This window comes from Symphalangus syndactylus, chromosome X (assembly GCF_028878055.3).
Source record: "Symphalangus syndactylus isolate Jambi chromosome X, NHGRI_mSymSyn1-v2.1_pri, whole genome shotgun sequence".
NCBI lineage: Eukaryota > Metazoa > Chordata > Mammalia > Primates > Hylobatidae > Symphalangus > Symphalangus syndactylus.
Genome location: NC_072447.2, coordinates 61,607,506 through 61,621,695, shown reverse-complemented (window position 1 = coordinate 61,621,695; position 14,190 = coordinate 61,607,506). Strand labels below are relative to the sequence as shown.

The 14,190-nt window shown below is 43.0% G+C and overlaps 1 protein-coding gene across 8 annotated transcripts in view; it reads right to left on the bottom strand.

Annotated features, from left to right (window-relative positions):
* Positions 1-14,190, bottom strand: part of LOC129475585 (zinc finger protein 81) — a 97,803-nt gene that overhangs the window by 63,057 nt on the left and 20,556 nt on the right. Inside the window, exon 3 of one of the 8 annotated variants that reach the window (XM_063634415.1) lies at positions 2,132-2,214. The exons of the other annotated variants lie outside the window; for them this stretch is intronic. The gene's annotated coding sequence lies outside the window, so the exon portion shown is untranslated. The remainder of the gene's footprint in view (positions 1-2,131; positions 2,215-14,190) is intronic. 8 annotated transcript variants of the gene reach the window in all.

Genomic DNA, 14,190 nt, shown 5'->3' with positions numbered 1-14,190 from the left:
TGAACATGTTTTGAAAATCTGAGATTCTGTCTTGAATATTTCTGGGTATTATCTTCTTTCTTTCCCCTAATAGCAACCCCTGACTAGAGTGTTTGGTAACCCTCTGGGTGGCAGCCTAGCCAGAAGGGAACCAAAGGGATTTAAGTTTAATTCCAGTTCAGCCACCTGGATTCTCTGGTTGGACTGACATTGTCTTAGATCATAAGGATAGGTACCATTGATTCAGTACACTGCTCACTGCGTCCCCCTACAGTAACCCACATGGGCCAAAGGGAAGAACATAATGGAATTCTGTGAATTTTAAAAAATGGTCTTGTCCCTCCTGCACCTGATCCATTCAGATGAAAGGTCTAGGAACTACTAGGGAATGACTGATAGCTACTAGAAAGGGCCACAGAGATTTTGCGTCAGTAGAGGGAGAGCAAGAACTCAGCATCTGAAGAGGAAACACCTTCGACCCCACGAGGCACAAGACAGGGAGGAACTGTAATGACCTTTGTCTTTTGGACCACCCCTAGAGCCTTCTTCAAAAAGGAAAATGCCCTCATAAATCTCTCCCAAACTGTTGCAAGAGCCTTCAATTTAACTGACTATTGGCTGGGCACGGTGGCTCCCGCCTTTAATCCCAGCACTTTGGGAGGCCAAGGCAGGTGGATTACTTGAGCCCAGGAGTTCAAGACCAGCCTGGGAAACATGGTGAAACCCATTTTTCTACAAAAATACAAAAATTATCTGGGTGTGGTGGCACATGCCTTTAATCCCAGTTACTCGGGAGGCTGAGGTGGGAGGATCACTTGAGCCCAGGAGGTCAAGGCTGCAGTGAACTGTGATTGCGCCACTGCACTCCAGCCTGGGCAACAGTGAGATGCTGTCTCAAAAAAATTTTTAAAAACTTTTTAAAAATGAAAAAAAAAGTAACTGTCAGCTGAGGCCAATCCCCACCCTCCCTCCACCCAGCTCCTGCATCTCACATGCAGAACAACTATCAACATCTCCAAATGTCTTCCCCAAGCCCTTCCCCCAGCTGTCACTAAGTCATTCTGTGGGTAGAAGAATGCCATGGGGCTAGGGGCATGGGCATGTAGGACCAGTAGGAATGACTGCCGTCAGGCAGTCTCTCCAATAACAAGAACTGGACTCAAGTTTTCAAACAGAAGTGAGAACACTCAACAACACTGAACTTCACCTAAGCCCTGAAAACAGTGAGTTAAGAAATCCCCCCACCTGTTTAAGTTCCTTCTTGAGAAACAACTTACCAGAAAGAGCCATTCTTCCCTATATACCTGAGCTAAGGCTTGCTGTCCACTCTCTGTCATAACTCCTGTAAGACTTGCAGATGACTCCATTGTTTACCTGTGACGAGGCCAAACACACACCTTTCCCCTTTTGCTTGAACCTGTGGACAAAGCCTGACACAGACCCTCTAACTCCCCATTCTTTTCTCATGAATGATCAACCAAACTGTTATCCTTCTGAAACTAGCTAGATACAAAGATCAACATTTCCTGGTCAGCTGACTGACTGAGACTTCCCCTCATGGCAAAAACAATCTCCCCTGGAAATCTCTCCACTTACAACTTGTCTATCCTCCCTACAAAAGTATAAGGTAAAACCACCCTGCTGAGACTCTACTATTTGGATCTAGGGTGCTCTTCCTATTGCAACAGATTGAATCAAATCCACTTTGTTACTTGCTCGGTTTTTGTCTTGGACAGTTTGGTGCCATGACTTGAAGAGGACTAGAAGCTCACTTCCTGACCGCCTCCTCCACCCAGGTACCGAGGCCTCCAGCCTATTGTGCTCCTCCCTGACTGGTGATTCGGGGATCTGGGTAAGTCCAGACCCTGATCCCTGTGCTCTGGACACTGTCTGTGGTAGCACAGTAGGCATGTGGTTTTCATTCTTTGAGTGCTCTTTTGGTTTTGTGTTATTGCTGGCTTTTGTTTAACCTTGGTACTCACTGGAAACTCTTGACTCAATTATCAACGCCTTCAAAAAACTCTTGGCGATTAAATGCTTTGCTACTATGGCAACAATTCAGTTTGTGATCTCAAAAAATGCCATAATTTTACTAAGGATAACTTAGAACTCCAATGGCCTTTTGAGGCCCTCAGGATCTCCCTAAACTTACTTATTTGTGAAATGTTCCCAAACCTTGGAGCTCTACTGTCTCTTCTCACCAGTGGTCAGCTTGTTTTGTTTTCTATGAGGAGGCTGAAAAATGAGAAAATGTCTTCAATGTATCTTAAACTGCATAATCCCTTAAGAACTGTCTCTCAACTACCAGTCCACTCCTCCTGCTCCTCCTTCACCTCCAACTAAACCTCAAAACCTTCTTCTCATCTGGCACCCTCCATGTGTGCCACCGAGCCCTTTCCCTACTTCTGTGGATTCCCCCTACTCCTCCTCTCTGGGTCTATTAAACTCTCCTGCTACCAAGTCCCCATCCTAACCTGTATTATTGGCCTTTCTCAACCTGTGATGGAAGGTCAATGACCTGAGCCCCCACGTGAACCAAGTATTCTTTCAGCCTTGGTCTTGCTCATATATACATGAGACTGTTAAGGACTTTCTAAACCCCTATAAGAATGAAGAATTCTGTAATCAATTCAGAGTGTTCCTTGGGGCATATTTTCCTGAGCTCTCTGACTCTTTTCAACTTGTGCTATGGATAGCGGCCCTGCAGGTGGACCTTCAAAGAAATCAGAACACCTTGAAGCAATCTACAGCCATAACTCCCTGCAAGCCCTGTCTCATCTGATCTCAGAAACTAAGCAGGATCAGGCCTGGTTAGTACTTGGATGGGAAAATACCCTGAGGCTTACATGCAAGTTAAAACCATAGGGGAGAGGCTTTCAGAATCTACTCCCACTGCCGGGCGCGGTGGCTCACGCTTGTAATCCCAGCACTTTGGGGGGCCGAGGCGGGCGGATCACGAGGTCGGGAGATCAAGACCACGGTGAAACCCCATCTCTACTAAAAATACAAAAAATTAGCCGGGCGCCTGTAGTCCCAGCTACTCCAAGAGGCTGAGGCAGGACAATGGTGTGAACCCGGGAGGCGGAGCTTGCAGTGAGCCGAGATCGCGCCACTGCACTCCAGCCTGGGTGACAGAGCGAGACTCCGTCTCAAAAAAAAAAAAAAAAGAAAAGAATCTACTCCCACTGTCTTCCCTCTCAGAAATTAAGACACAAGACTGTACACAACAAAGAGATAAATACATCTCTAACTAAAGACAGAGATTAGAATGTGTTTGGAAGGACTACTCTGGTCTTGTTCTTGAAGATGAAACCACATCTGCCTTGGTCATTAACTTCGTTAATAGCTTACAACCAGAAATTAGAGACATGATTCAAAAACATAATGTAAATTGGTGAAATACTCTTCTCTCGTAAATACACACACTAGTTCAACACTATAAGGACTTCACTACAGAAAAGACCAAATCAACACAATGCAAACCCATGGCTTTACAACTCAAACATTAAGAAGGGAATGAGCCAGAGCAATCTGCTCTCCCCGCAACCCCCACAGATAGGGTGGGGACGTTGGACTTGGAATTCCAAGCTCTAAATCACAAAAGGGAACAAGAATCCAAAAATTCATCTCCCCAGTGACTTTCCTTGGCGGGACCCTTGCCCTTGTGCCCAGAACTGACTCAGTTTGCAAGGGGAGAAAATCATCCCCAGCATAGACATCCTACCACCTTCCCAGCAGACACAAGGCCAACACTTTCCACCATTAATGCCTCTTATTTTCCCACCATCCTCCCTCAGAGCATCCAAACCAACCTGTGGTGGAACTTGATAATGTACTACATGACCTGCCTTCCTCTAGACCTTTCTGTCTCACTAGGACCTCTCAAAACCCAGCAGAGCTTTCTGCTCAGCTCCACTGCCCCAGTAAGCCCACTGGGAAGAGAACAGCTCTTATATGAACCAGTGAGCTATAAGCTCTCTATTTGTGTCTGTCTGTATGTTTATGTGTCTGTGAGTAAGTAATATTTTCCTACCTCTGAGAAAAAAATGAATATTCCTAAAATTCACCCCCAATAACTTGAACTTCTAATACTTTTAATATGCTTTTTTTTCCCTTCGAGATGGAGTCTTGCTCTGTCGCCCAGGCTGGAGTGCAGTGGCACAATCTCGGCTCACTACAACCTCTGCCTCCCAGGTTCAAGCAATTCTCCTGCCTCAGCCTCCTGAGTAGCTGGGATTATAGGCATGCTCCACCATGCCCAGCTAATTTTTATATTTTTAGTAGAGTTGGGGTTTCACCATGTTGGCCAGGCTGGTCTCGAACTCCTGACCTCGTGATCCACCCGCCTTGGCCTCCCAAAGTGCTGGGACTACAGGCATGAGCCACCATGCCTGGCCTTAATATGCTTTTTTAAGAGTACAGTAGTTCCCCCTTATCCACGAGAGATATGTTCCAAGAAAGACCCTCAGTGGATGCCTGAAATTGTAGACACTACCAAACACTGTATATACTAAGTTTTTTCCAGCTGATAACCGAAATGGCTACTAAGCGACTAACAGGTGGGAAAGCAGACAGCATGGATGTGCTGGACAGAGGGATAACTCACATCCCACGTGGGAAAGAATGGGATAGCACGAGACTTCATTATGCTACTCAGAACAGCATACAATTTAAAACAGAAATTATTTCTGGAATTTTCCACTTAATATTTTCAGGCCCTGGTTCACTGCAGGTAAGTAAAACTGTAGAAAGCAAAACTGCAGATAAGGGGACATTACTTATAGAGACTAACTCAAATGTTTTCGGAATTCAAATTCACATAATTGAGGTAAATCTTTGCCAAACAAGACTAGTTTAATGTTGTTAGTTAATAAAAATAGCCATGTCTTTTGCATTATCAGTATGAAGTATAATACAAGCATTTTTTTATTGCAATCAGCATAAATTTGTAACAAAATAGGGTAGAGGAAAAGAAAATATCCCAGTATATTATTTGCGAAGAGTATTGCTTCTAAACTTTTTTTCTATCGCATTTGTGTGTGTGTGTGCACACGCATGCATGTGTGTGTGCGCATCTGCCTGCATATATGAATGCACAGTGGGAAGATTATATATAGATATACAACCAGTTCTTGATTATTCCAGGTAAGAGTAGACAGGGCTGTGGCATAAAAGACTGAAATCCATAAGTGATGTAAAAACGTCCTTTAGGGTGATTTTCTATATCAAAAATTGAAACTAAACAGAAACATACATTTTTATTCCAGTTGGATATATTCTTTCTACATTTATACAGGTTTACTGGTTGAATATGCTATCATTACATCTACTAGATGTTCAAGATTATGAAAAATGTAAATGTATATTTGACCAAACAGAATCATTATTCTGACAAACTTTATTTCTATAGTAATTATATGTCAGTATGTCAGTTTGAAAACAGGTGCCAATATTTTTGGGTAACTTAAAGCCTTAGATGTATGTCAAATTAAGTTAATCATTATTCACCAGATACCTAGTTATTTTTAAGTAAGAAAGAAAACTAAAACATTAAGCATAATTTTAAGTTTATGTAACCTTTGTGACTTTTTTTTTTTTTTTGAGACGGAGTGTCACACTGTCGCCCAGGCTGGAGTGCAGTGGCACGATCTCAACTCACTGTAACCTCTTCCTCCTGGGTTCACGTGATTCTCCTGCCCCAGCCTCCCAGTAGCTGGGATTACAGGCACACACCACCATGCCCAGCTAATTTTTTGGATTTTTAGGGGTTTCACTATGTTGGCCAGACTGGTCTCAAACTCCTGACCTGGTGATCCGCCTACCTCGGCCTCCCAAAGTGCTGGGATTACAGGTGTGAGCCACTGCGCCTGGCCTGTGTCTTATTTTTAAATGGTACAGAGAGGCTATACATATTTGGGTCTGTTAATGAACATGTTAAGCTTTGTCATTTTGAGAAGTTGTACTATAAAGGATGTGTATGGCTATAAAAAATTGGGAGATGTATATTCATAAGCTCTGCTAGTCTGCTACAAAATGCTGGTGTATGACAGACAATTCACATTTATTCACAGTTCACAGTTTTCTCTGTGAAATAGAAGTTACTGTGGTTAAAAGTTGTAATCTATATATGTGAATGAGACTACCAGGAGCAACAGTGGCGGAAAGGAATAACTCTGTATGTGAGCTACACAGGTTATGTTTTTATTGAGGAAAAAGTAAGTAGTTTTGTCCTAAAGTAAAATGACTGGTGGTTCCAGAATGAGAAAGAGAAAAATAGAGGGCAAAACTTGAATGAATATAGAAGTTGTAGAAGGTCCACAGAAAGAATTTTATTTGTTGTGGACAAAGTTTGCTAAGGCTTAATGAGTTTATTTGTAAGATTTTCAAAATGAGTTTTCGTATCGAATATTATACTGATATGAAACTAGAATTTGGTTTTTGCTCTGTTAAAATTATTTAGCCCTTGCCATCTTGCTTCGTCTGCTCTTTGTCATATTTTTCCTTCTTTTCCATTGACCTCTGACCCAACCGTCCCCTTATGATCCTGTCCTCTCCCTCCTTTATATTCCCACTGTACAAACAAAGAGGGATGATATTCCCTTGTTCGGTTTTATTTTATTTTATTTTTATTTTATTTTATTTTTTTGTTGAGATGGAATCTTGCCCTGTCACGCAGGCTGGAGTGCAATGGTGCGATCTCGGCTCACTGCAACCTCCGCCTCCCGGGTTCAAGCGATTCTCCTGCCTCAGCCTCCCCGGTAGCTGGGATCCCAGGTGCCCACCACCACACCCAGCTACTTTTTGTATTTTTTAAATAGAGACGGGGTTTCACCATGTTGGCCAGGTTGGTCTCGAACTCCTGACCTCAAGTAATCTGCCTGCCTCGGCCTCCCAAAGTGCTGAGATTATAGGTGCGAGCCACCCCACCTGGCCCCTTGCTTGGTTTTCAACTATTGCTACCACTCGCAGTCTCGCCAGTTGTTGGATGTGTCAACCCTCACTTGACTTTCAGCACTAACATTTAATCACCATTCCCCTCAGCACATCCCATTTCCCCTTAATGGTTCATATTGGTATTTAAACCATCTCACCTCACCAACCCCAACCTTTTAGCACATAGTAATGACACCATATCTCCTAACATAATTAATGCTTCTCTTGAAATCTCCAGCAATAATTTGTAAACAAATACGGTAGGGGAAAGGAGAAAATATCCCAGTACATTATTTATAATGGACTCTACTTCCTCAGAATCAGTCAAAGGAAAAAAACAAACATAACAGAGCTTTAATCTACCATTTTCTCCTCCACCACTTTTCAATCAGCCTCATAGACTTTGTTCAATTTTACACAAAGACTCTGCCCTCCTGAGGGGTCCACCCCTTGACTAACTGCAACCATTATGAAGAATTCCTAAACCACAAACGCTGTCTGTGACCCCTATGGTACTACTTTGTATGTGGCCAGCCAGTCTACACCTGCCTTCCCGACATTAATCTTTTCAGTGTCTTTGGAATCCTTGTCCAAGACCTCCGAATATTGAAAACCACCACCTCACCTGTCAGCCCACATGTCCCTCTGGAGACTTAATCATTCCAAAATGACGCAACTAAAGGGTATTCAGGAGAACACCCCAGGGGAATCAGCAATTTTCTCTTTATGCACACTATAAGGATCATTTTACCCACTCAAGGAATTATGCAATTAGAAAAAGTAGCTCCAAATCTCTCCTAAACCCTTGCAGAAGTAATAAATGATATGATACCACCTCTGCCCTACAACATAGCAAATAAGTTGAAACTCACTGGCTCAAATTAGTACAATCATGTAGCTCTTGCCTTCCTCCTAGCTGGTCAAGGAGGTGTCTGCACCATAGCCAACACCTCTTGCTCTACTTGGATGAGCACCACAGGCCTTGTAGAATAGTCAATCACTAAACTCCAGGGAAAGGCTACTTGCCTCTCTAAGGTTCACATGAACAGCCTGTGGGGCATGTTCTCCTGGCCAGAATTTGGAAGCGGAAGATCTTAGCATTCAGGTAGATGGCAGGGATTCTAATCCTTCTCCTGTGTATAATCTTACACTTTGCAATTGGGGATACAGCCTGCCCAGAGTCTTAGTGCCACACTGCAGCCAGTATCGACAAATCATTCAACATATCACAATCCAACAGACCCGACAACAACTGCACTGCCAACTGACTTCGTGCCCAGAGGCCAAATCTGAGCCAACAAAGTTACATGTGGAGATCAAATCTAGACTGACAATGGTGTAGACCTGGTATCCCCAGTAGCCTCATTTCCAGACAGTTGTTCAAGGACAACCTTATAGCTGCCTTGAACAAGAAGGGGTCTGACAATGTTGAATTCCACCTGAACTCTGAAAATAGCAACAGTTACGAACCACCCTCCCCGTTTCATGTTTTGGAAACACTGACTGCAAAAGACCCCTCTCCCCCACCTGGCTTAGATAAGGCTTGCTGTCCACTCTTTCTCATGACTCCCGGGTTTACCTGTGAAAAAGTCAAACACAGACCACTCTCCTTTTGCCTGAACCTGCCAAAACGCCTGAGACAGACCCTCTAACGTCCTGTTCTGTGTCTCATGAATGATTAACTGAGATTGGAAGCTTGTTTTCCTGAAACTAGGTAGCCACAAAGATAAACATTTCCCTGTTCAGCTGACTAGGACTTCCCCTGAATGCAAAAACAACAACCCGTCTCCACATTGGAACTCTCCCCACTCAAACCTGTCTACTCTTCCCTATAAAAGTAAGATTCAAAACCACCCCTCCCAGACACTCTGATCTCCAGATCTGAGGCACTCTCCTTTTGCAGTAGCCTGAATACATTCAATTTCTTACACGGCTTGGATTTTATCTTAAATAATTAAAGACTATCAGTGGGCTGTGAGATCACATTGGAGGTACTCTCACCCTGTGTCCCTGGACTGCTGTGGTTCCTACTTAGGGGGCCCCCTCAGTTTTAAACAACACTTTCTTCCCAGGGTCACCCTGAGATTGTAGTTTTCTTTTTTCTTTTTCTTTTTTTTTTTTTTTTTTGAGACGGAGTCTCGCACTTGTTGCCTGGGCTGGAGTGCAATGGCATGATCTCGGCTCACTGCAACCTCTGCCTCCCAGGTTCATGTGATTCTACTGCCTCAGCCTTCCGGGTAGCTGGGATTACAGGCACCCGCCACCACGCCCGGCTAATTTTTTTTAGTATTTTTAGTAGAGACGGGGTTTCACTATGTTGGCCAGGCTGGTCTCGAACTCCTGATCTGCCTGCCTTGGACCTCCCAAAGTGCTGGGATTACAGGCATGAGCCACCGCGCCCGGCCGAGATTGTACTCTTTGTGTATAAGTCAGACATTAACTTGTTCCCCCCCAAAATATGGTGATTTGCACCTTGAGTGGGGCTCATTAGAGACCTGCAAGTGTGTAAGGAATCACTACCAGGGGTTCACATAACCCTCAAATGACTCTTGAGACCTCACCAAAACAAGGCTACCCATTGTTGCTAGGAGGAACTTCCTAGAGGGATAAACTGGCTTGTTATTTATGTGTACCCTGCAAGCAGTTATTCCCATGATAGGAATCATCCAGTTAGAAAAGGTGGTAGCAAATCTGTCCGATTTTAGCCGAGGTGATTAATAATGCTACCTTGGCCCTGGAAACATTCTGGTCACCCTCAACTTGCTGTCCAAGGTCGTTATGGATAATGAAATTGCCCTTTGGGGCCAAGATAGAATTTGTGCGATTGCTAATATTAATACATCATGTTACCTGGATTAGTGCCTGAGGCCAAGTAGAAAGGTCAAGCTAGAAAGTTAAGGAGAAAAACACCTGGTTTTATCAGGGAGACAGACCTTAATGGTTTATGGGATTTGTTCAGCTGGTCGGGCCTGGGACCCTAAGGGTTATGGTTGAGGAAAATACTGGGGATTGGCCCAGTATTGCGGTATTGGCCCAGTATTGGCCAGACTGCTGCTTGGAGCACTGCTGATTAACCCTTAATTAAGTGCTGCATGAGACAACTTGCACAGATTTGGCCCTAGCCTCTGACAGAATAATTAAACTAACCAGTGGAGTAGTGTACTCATGGGAACATGTGCAGAATCAAAGACAGTGTAGAAACAAGGGGGAGATGTGAGACAGTTCTCTACGGGGCTCTCGCATTTCTGCAGATCTTGTGAGGACAGGTACTGATTGCCTGAAAAAGGGAAAAAAACAACTGTTTTTCCTTCCACTCACACAGAACACTTCTGACACCAAATGTGTGGGGTTTGCTACACCAAGCAATTCTTTGCAGACTCTAACAGGTGTTCCACACTTTAATACTGAACTAACTACCCAATGTTGGAACAGACACTAACAGGTTAAGGCCCAGCCACACAAGACTGTCCTCACTTCAGACACCAATCAGAAGTCCAGGTCTCCTGTACTTCTCACTGATTGGCTATAAATTGGGGATTCCCACAAACTCCTCCTCGGGTTCAATAATTGCTAGAATAGCTCATAGAACTCAGTAAAACACTTATTTACATTTACTGGTTTATTATAAAGAATATTACAAAAGACACAAATGAACAGCCAGATAAACAGCCTGATTAGAACAAAAGATGCTCCTATCACCCAGGAAACTGCATGGGATTAGGAGCTCTGTGTCAAGAACCAGGGTCAAAGACCAAATGTTAGAACAGCAGATGTTCCTAGCACCCCTATCCACATACATAGGGCAAGGTATGTGGGAAGGGGCGCAGAGCTTCTACGTCCTCTCCAGGCGTGCCACCCACCTGGCACCTCCATGTTCACCAACCCTGAAGCTCTCCAAACCACATCTTTTGCAGACTCCAACAGGTGTTCTACAATTTAACATGCCCACAAGTTAAGGTTCAGTCCCACAAGACTGTCCTACTTCAGACACCAATCACAAGTCCAGGCCTCCGTACTTCTGGCCAATTGGCTATAAATCAGGGGTTGGTTTATAGGGATTTTTATGGATACACCATCACATAGGCATGATGATCATCTCAATCTGCAGCCCCTCTTCCCTCCCCATAGGATGAGGGTGAGGCTGAAAGTTCCAAGCTTCTAATCACGGCTTGAACTTTCTGGTGATCAGCCCCGCTCCTGAAGCTATCCAGGAGCCCATCAAGAGTCATCTCATGGTCAGGAGATCGAGACCATCCTGACTAACACGGTGAAACCCGGTCTCTACTAAAAAAAAGTACAAAAAATTAGCCGGGCGTGGTGGTGGGCGCCTGTAGTCCCAGCTACTTGGGAGGCTGAGGCAGGAGAATGGCATGAACCCAGGAGCCAGAGCTTGCAGTGAGCCGAGATCGCGCCACTGCAATCCAGCCTGGGTGACAGAGTGAGACTCCGTCTCAAAAAAAAAAAAAAAAGTCATCTCATTAGAACAAAAGATGCTCCTATCACCCAGGAAATTGCATGGGATTAAGAGCTCTGTGTCAACAACCAGGGTCAAAGACCAAATATTAGAACAACAGATATTCCTGGCACCCCTGTCCACTCAGGAAATTACAAGAGTTTTCAGAGCTCTGTGCCAGGAACCAGCAGCAGAGACCAAATATATATATTTTTATTATGCCACACTGCCTTTTGTTCCAGGCCACCTTTTTGAGGATGTTTGAGCAAACAGCCTTGGATATATATATTGTGTCTCCCTCCGGAGCAAAGGACAAGTTTGCTTACTACTCAGTATAAAAGACTCAGGATACCTAAGCGACCCACTGTGCATCACCTGGCTCTCTTCACGTCACCCTGTAGGAATCGGGACTTGGGGAGCTGGCACAAATGTTAAGACTGTAGCTACCACGACTGCCATGAGTAATAAAGTCCTTTTCTCTAGTCCAGAGTTTCATATCTCTTTTGCCAGCATCCAGGACACTGTCGCAGGCTAACTCATTAGCTCACAAGTAGGGTAAAAATCTCAGACTCTTCACAGTTCTTGACAGAGACATAGGAACAAATGTGTGGACCTTATCTGGATTCTGATTTGAAGTTATCAACTTTGAAAAGACATTGACATGACCATTTGAAGTGATTAAAAAACCAAAAAGTCAATACAGATATGAATGTCTTTAACAGTTCCTATCAAAACAGGTAGGAACAAAGAAAGGATTATGGCCAGTAAACAAAATGAAGTGGAAATCAACAAATACTTCAAAATATAATAGGAAAAAAATGACAGAAATATGGAAGAGAGGAAAATCAGTATATAATTTGTTCTTAAAAATTGACCCAGGAAAGTTGAACTGATAAGCCTTCAAATACAAGGCTGAAGGAAAACTAATAAAAGAATTATTGAAATAACATATACAAATCTTGTCACTACTCAAGGTGGACAGTTAATAGATAGTGTTATAATAATTAGAATATTAATTATAATTTATAAAATTAATGTTATAAAGGTAACCACTTAAAGAACCAAAAAAGGAATTTAAACCTTTCTTTTCCTTTCTTTTCTTTCTTGTTTTTTTTTTTGAGACAGAGTTTGGCTCTTGTTGCCCAGGCTGGAGGGCAATGGTGCGATCTTGCCTCACCACAACTTCTGCCTCCTGGGTTCAAGCAATTCTCCTGCCTCAGCCTCCCAAGTAGCTGGGATTACAGGCATGTGCCACCACGCCTGGCTAATTTTGTATTTTTAGTAGAGACAGTGTTTCACCATGTTCATCAGGCTGGTCTCAAACTCCTGACCTCAGGTGATCTGCCTGCCTCGGCCTCCCAAAGTGCTGGGATTACAGGCGTGAGCCACCACGCCCAGCCGACCCTTTCAAATTATTAGAAAGAACAAAAAACAAAGCAAAATAGAGCATATAGTGAAACATATTAAAAAGAAACATTAAAATTAGAAAGTATAATATAAAACACATCTTTCACATATTATATAGAAAAATGAACAAAGATTCAGAATGATGGTAAAAGGATAAGCAAAGGTGTATCAGAAAAAGCCAAAAGAAGGGAAGCAAGGCCTCCATCTTAATATCAACCAGAGTAGAATTCCAGGGCAAAAGAATGAAACAAGACAAAGGAAGACACTTTATAAAGATAAAAGACTCAATCTAAAATAAAGGATTCTGAACATCATCAGTGTATAAGGAAGTCCCAAAAGAAAGGAGTCATGATCTCCATCTTAATCAGCCAGAGACGAATTCTGGAAAAGTATAAGACAAGACAAAGGAAGATGACTTATAAGGGACTCAGTCCCAAATGAAGAGTTCTGGTTGTTCTTAATCAGCCTTCACTACTTCAGTGACAATCCCTAGGGTGAGTTTGGGGAAGGAACTGGAAGTGTGGGATGCTTGACTTTGATACTTTTTAAAATCAACAATGGATGTTGAATTTTGTGACATTGCTTTTCTCTGATGATATGTTAATATGGTGGATTATAGATTTTATAATATTGGACCATGTGGTCAGAATGAGTGACTTTTAAAGGAATTGATGGATTCTGCTTGATGATATTTCATTTATAACAGTTCCATCACCATGAGTGAGGCTGATCTGTAATTGCTGATGTTCTCTTTGGCAGGCTGTTATACCACAACATTAGGTAAAAAGTATGAGACCCTTGGTAGTAAGAATGGCAGCTTACAGAATAAAAGGGGAAGAATTGAGGGTCAGGGGTTGGCATAACTGAGATTCCCAGGACCTGCAAAGAAGTGTACCACAGAGATTATAGGGGAGTAACCCCCAGCCTCGCCCCAGTTTGAGGAAACGTGTCCCTGGCCCAAAACCCACCTAACAGGAGAAGACATTAAACTGTTTTGCAAGTCACAGGTTTTGTCAGTGAGCTTGCAGGAATTACTTATTCCTCTGGTGAAACACATTGGCTGGGAGTGGATGAGGGGTCAAGGGCAGATTTTTTTCAGATGGAAAATATTTCTGCATGTTGCATGCTTGTGAGAATGGCCCAGCATAGAAGGGGAAAAGTGATGTGATAGGAAAGAGAGGAGATAACTGGAAGGGAGGGGAAAGGGTTCAGTGGAAAGATCATTTCTAACAGAAAGGAAAGTTCATGGGTATAGGAAAGGAATAAATGGACATTCAAATCTATAATTTTCCATCCACCTGTAAGTTTAGCTTTACTGCATAAACCTTAAAATGTGCCTCTTGATGTTTACTTGTATGTATTTTGTAAGATGATTTATGCTTTCTCTTTAAACATATTTATGTAAAATATTGTAATGT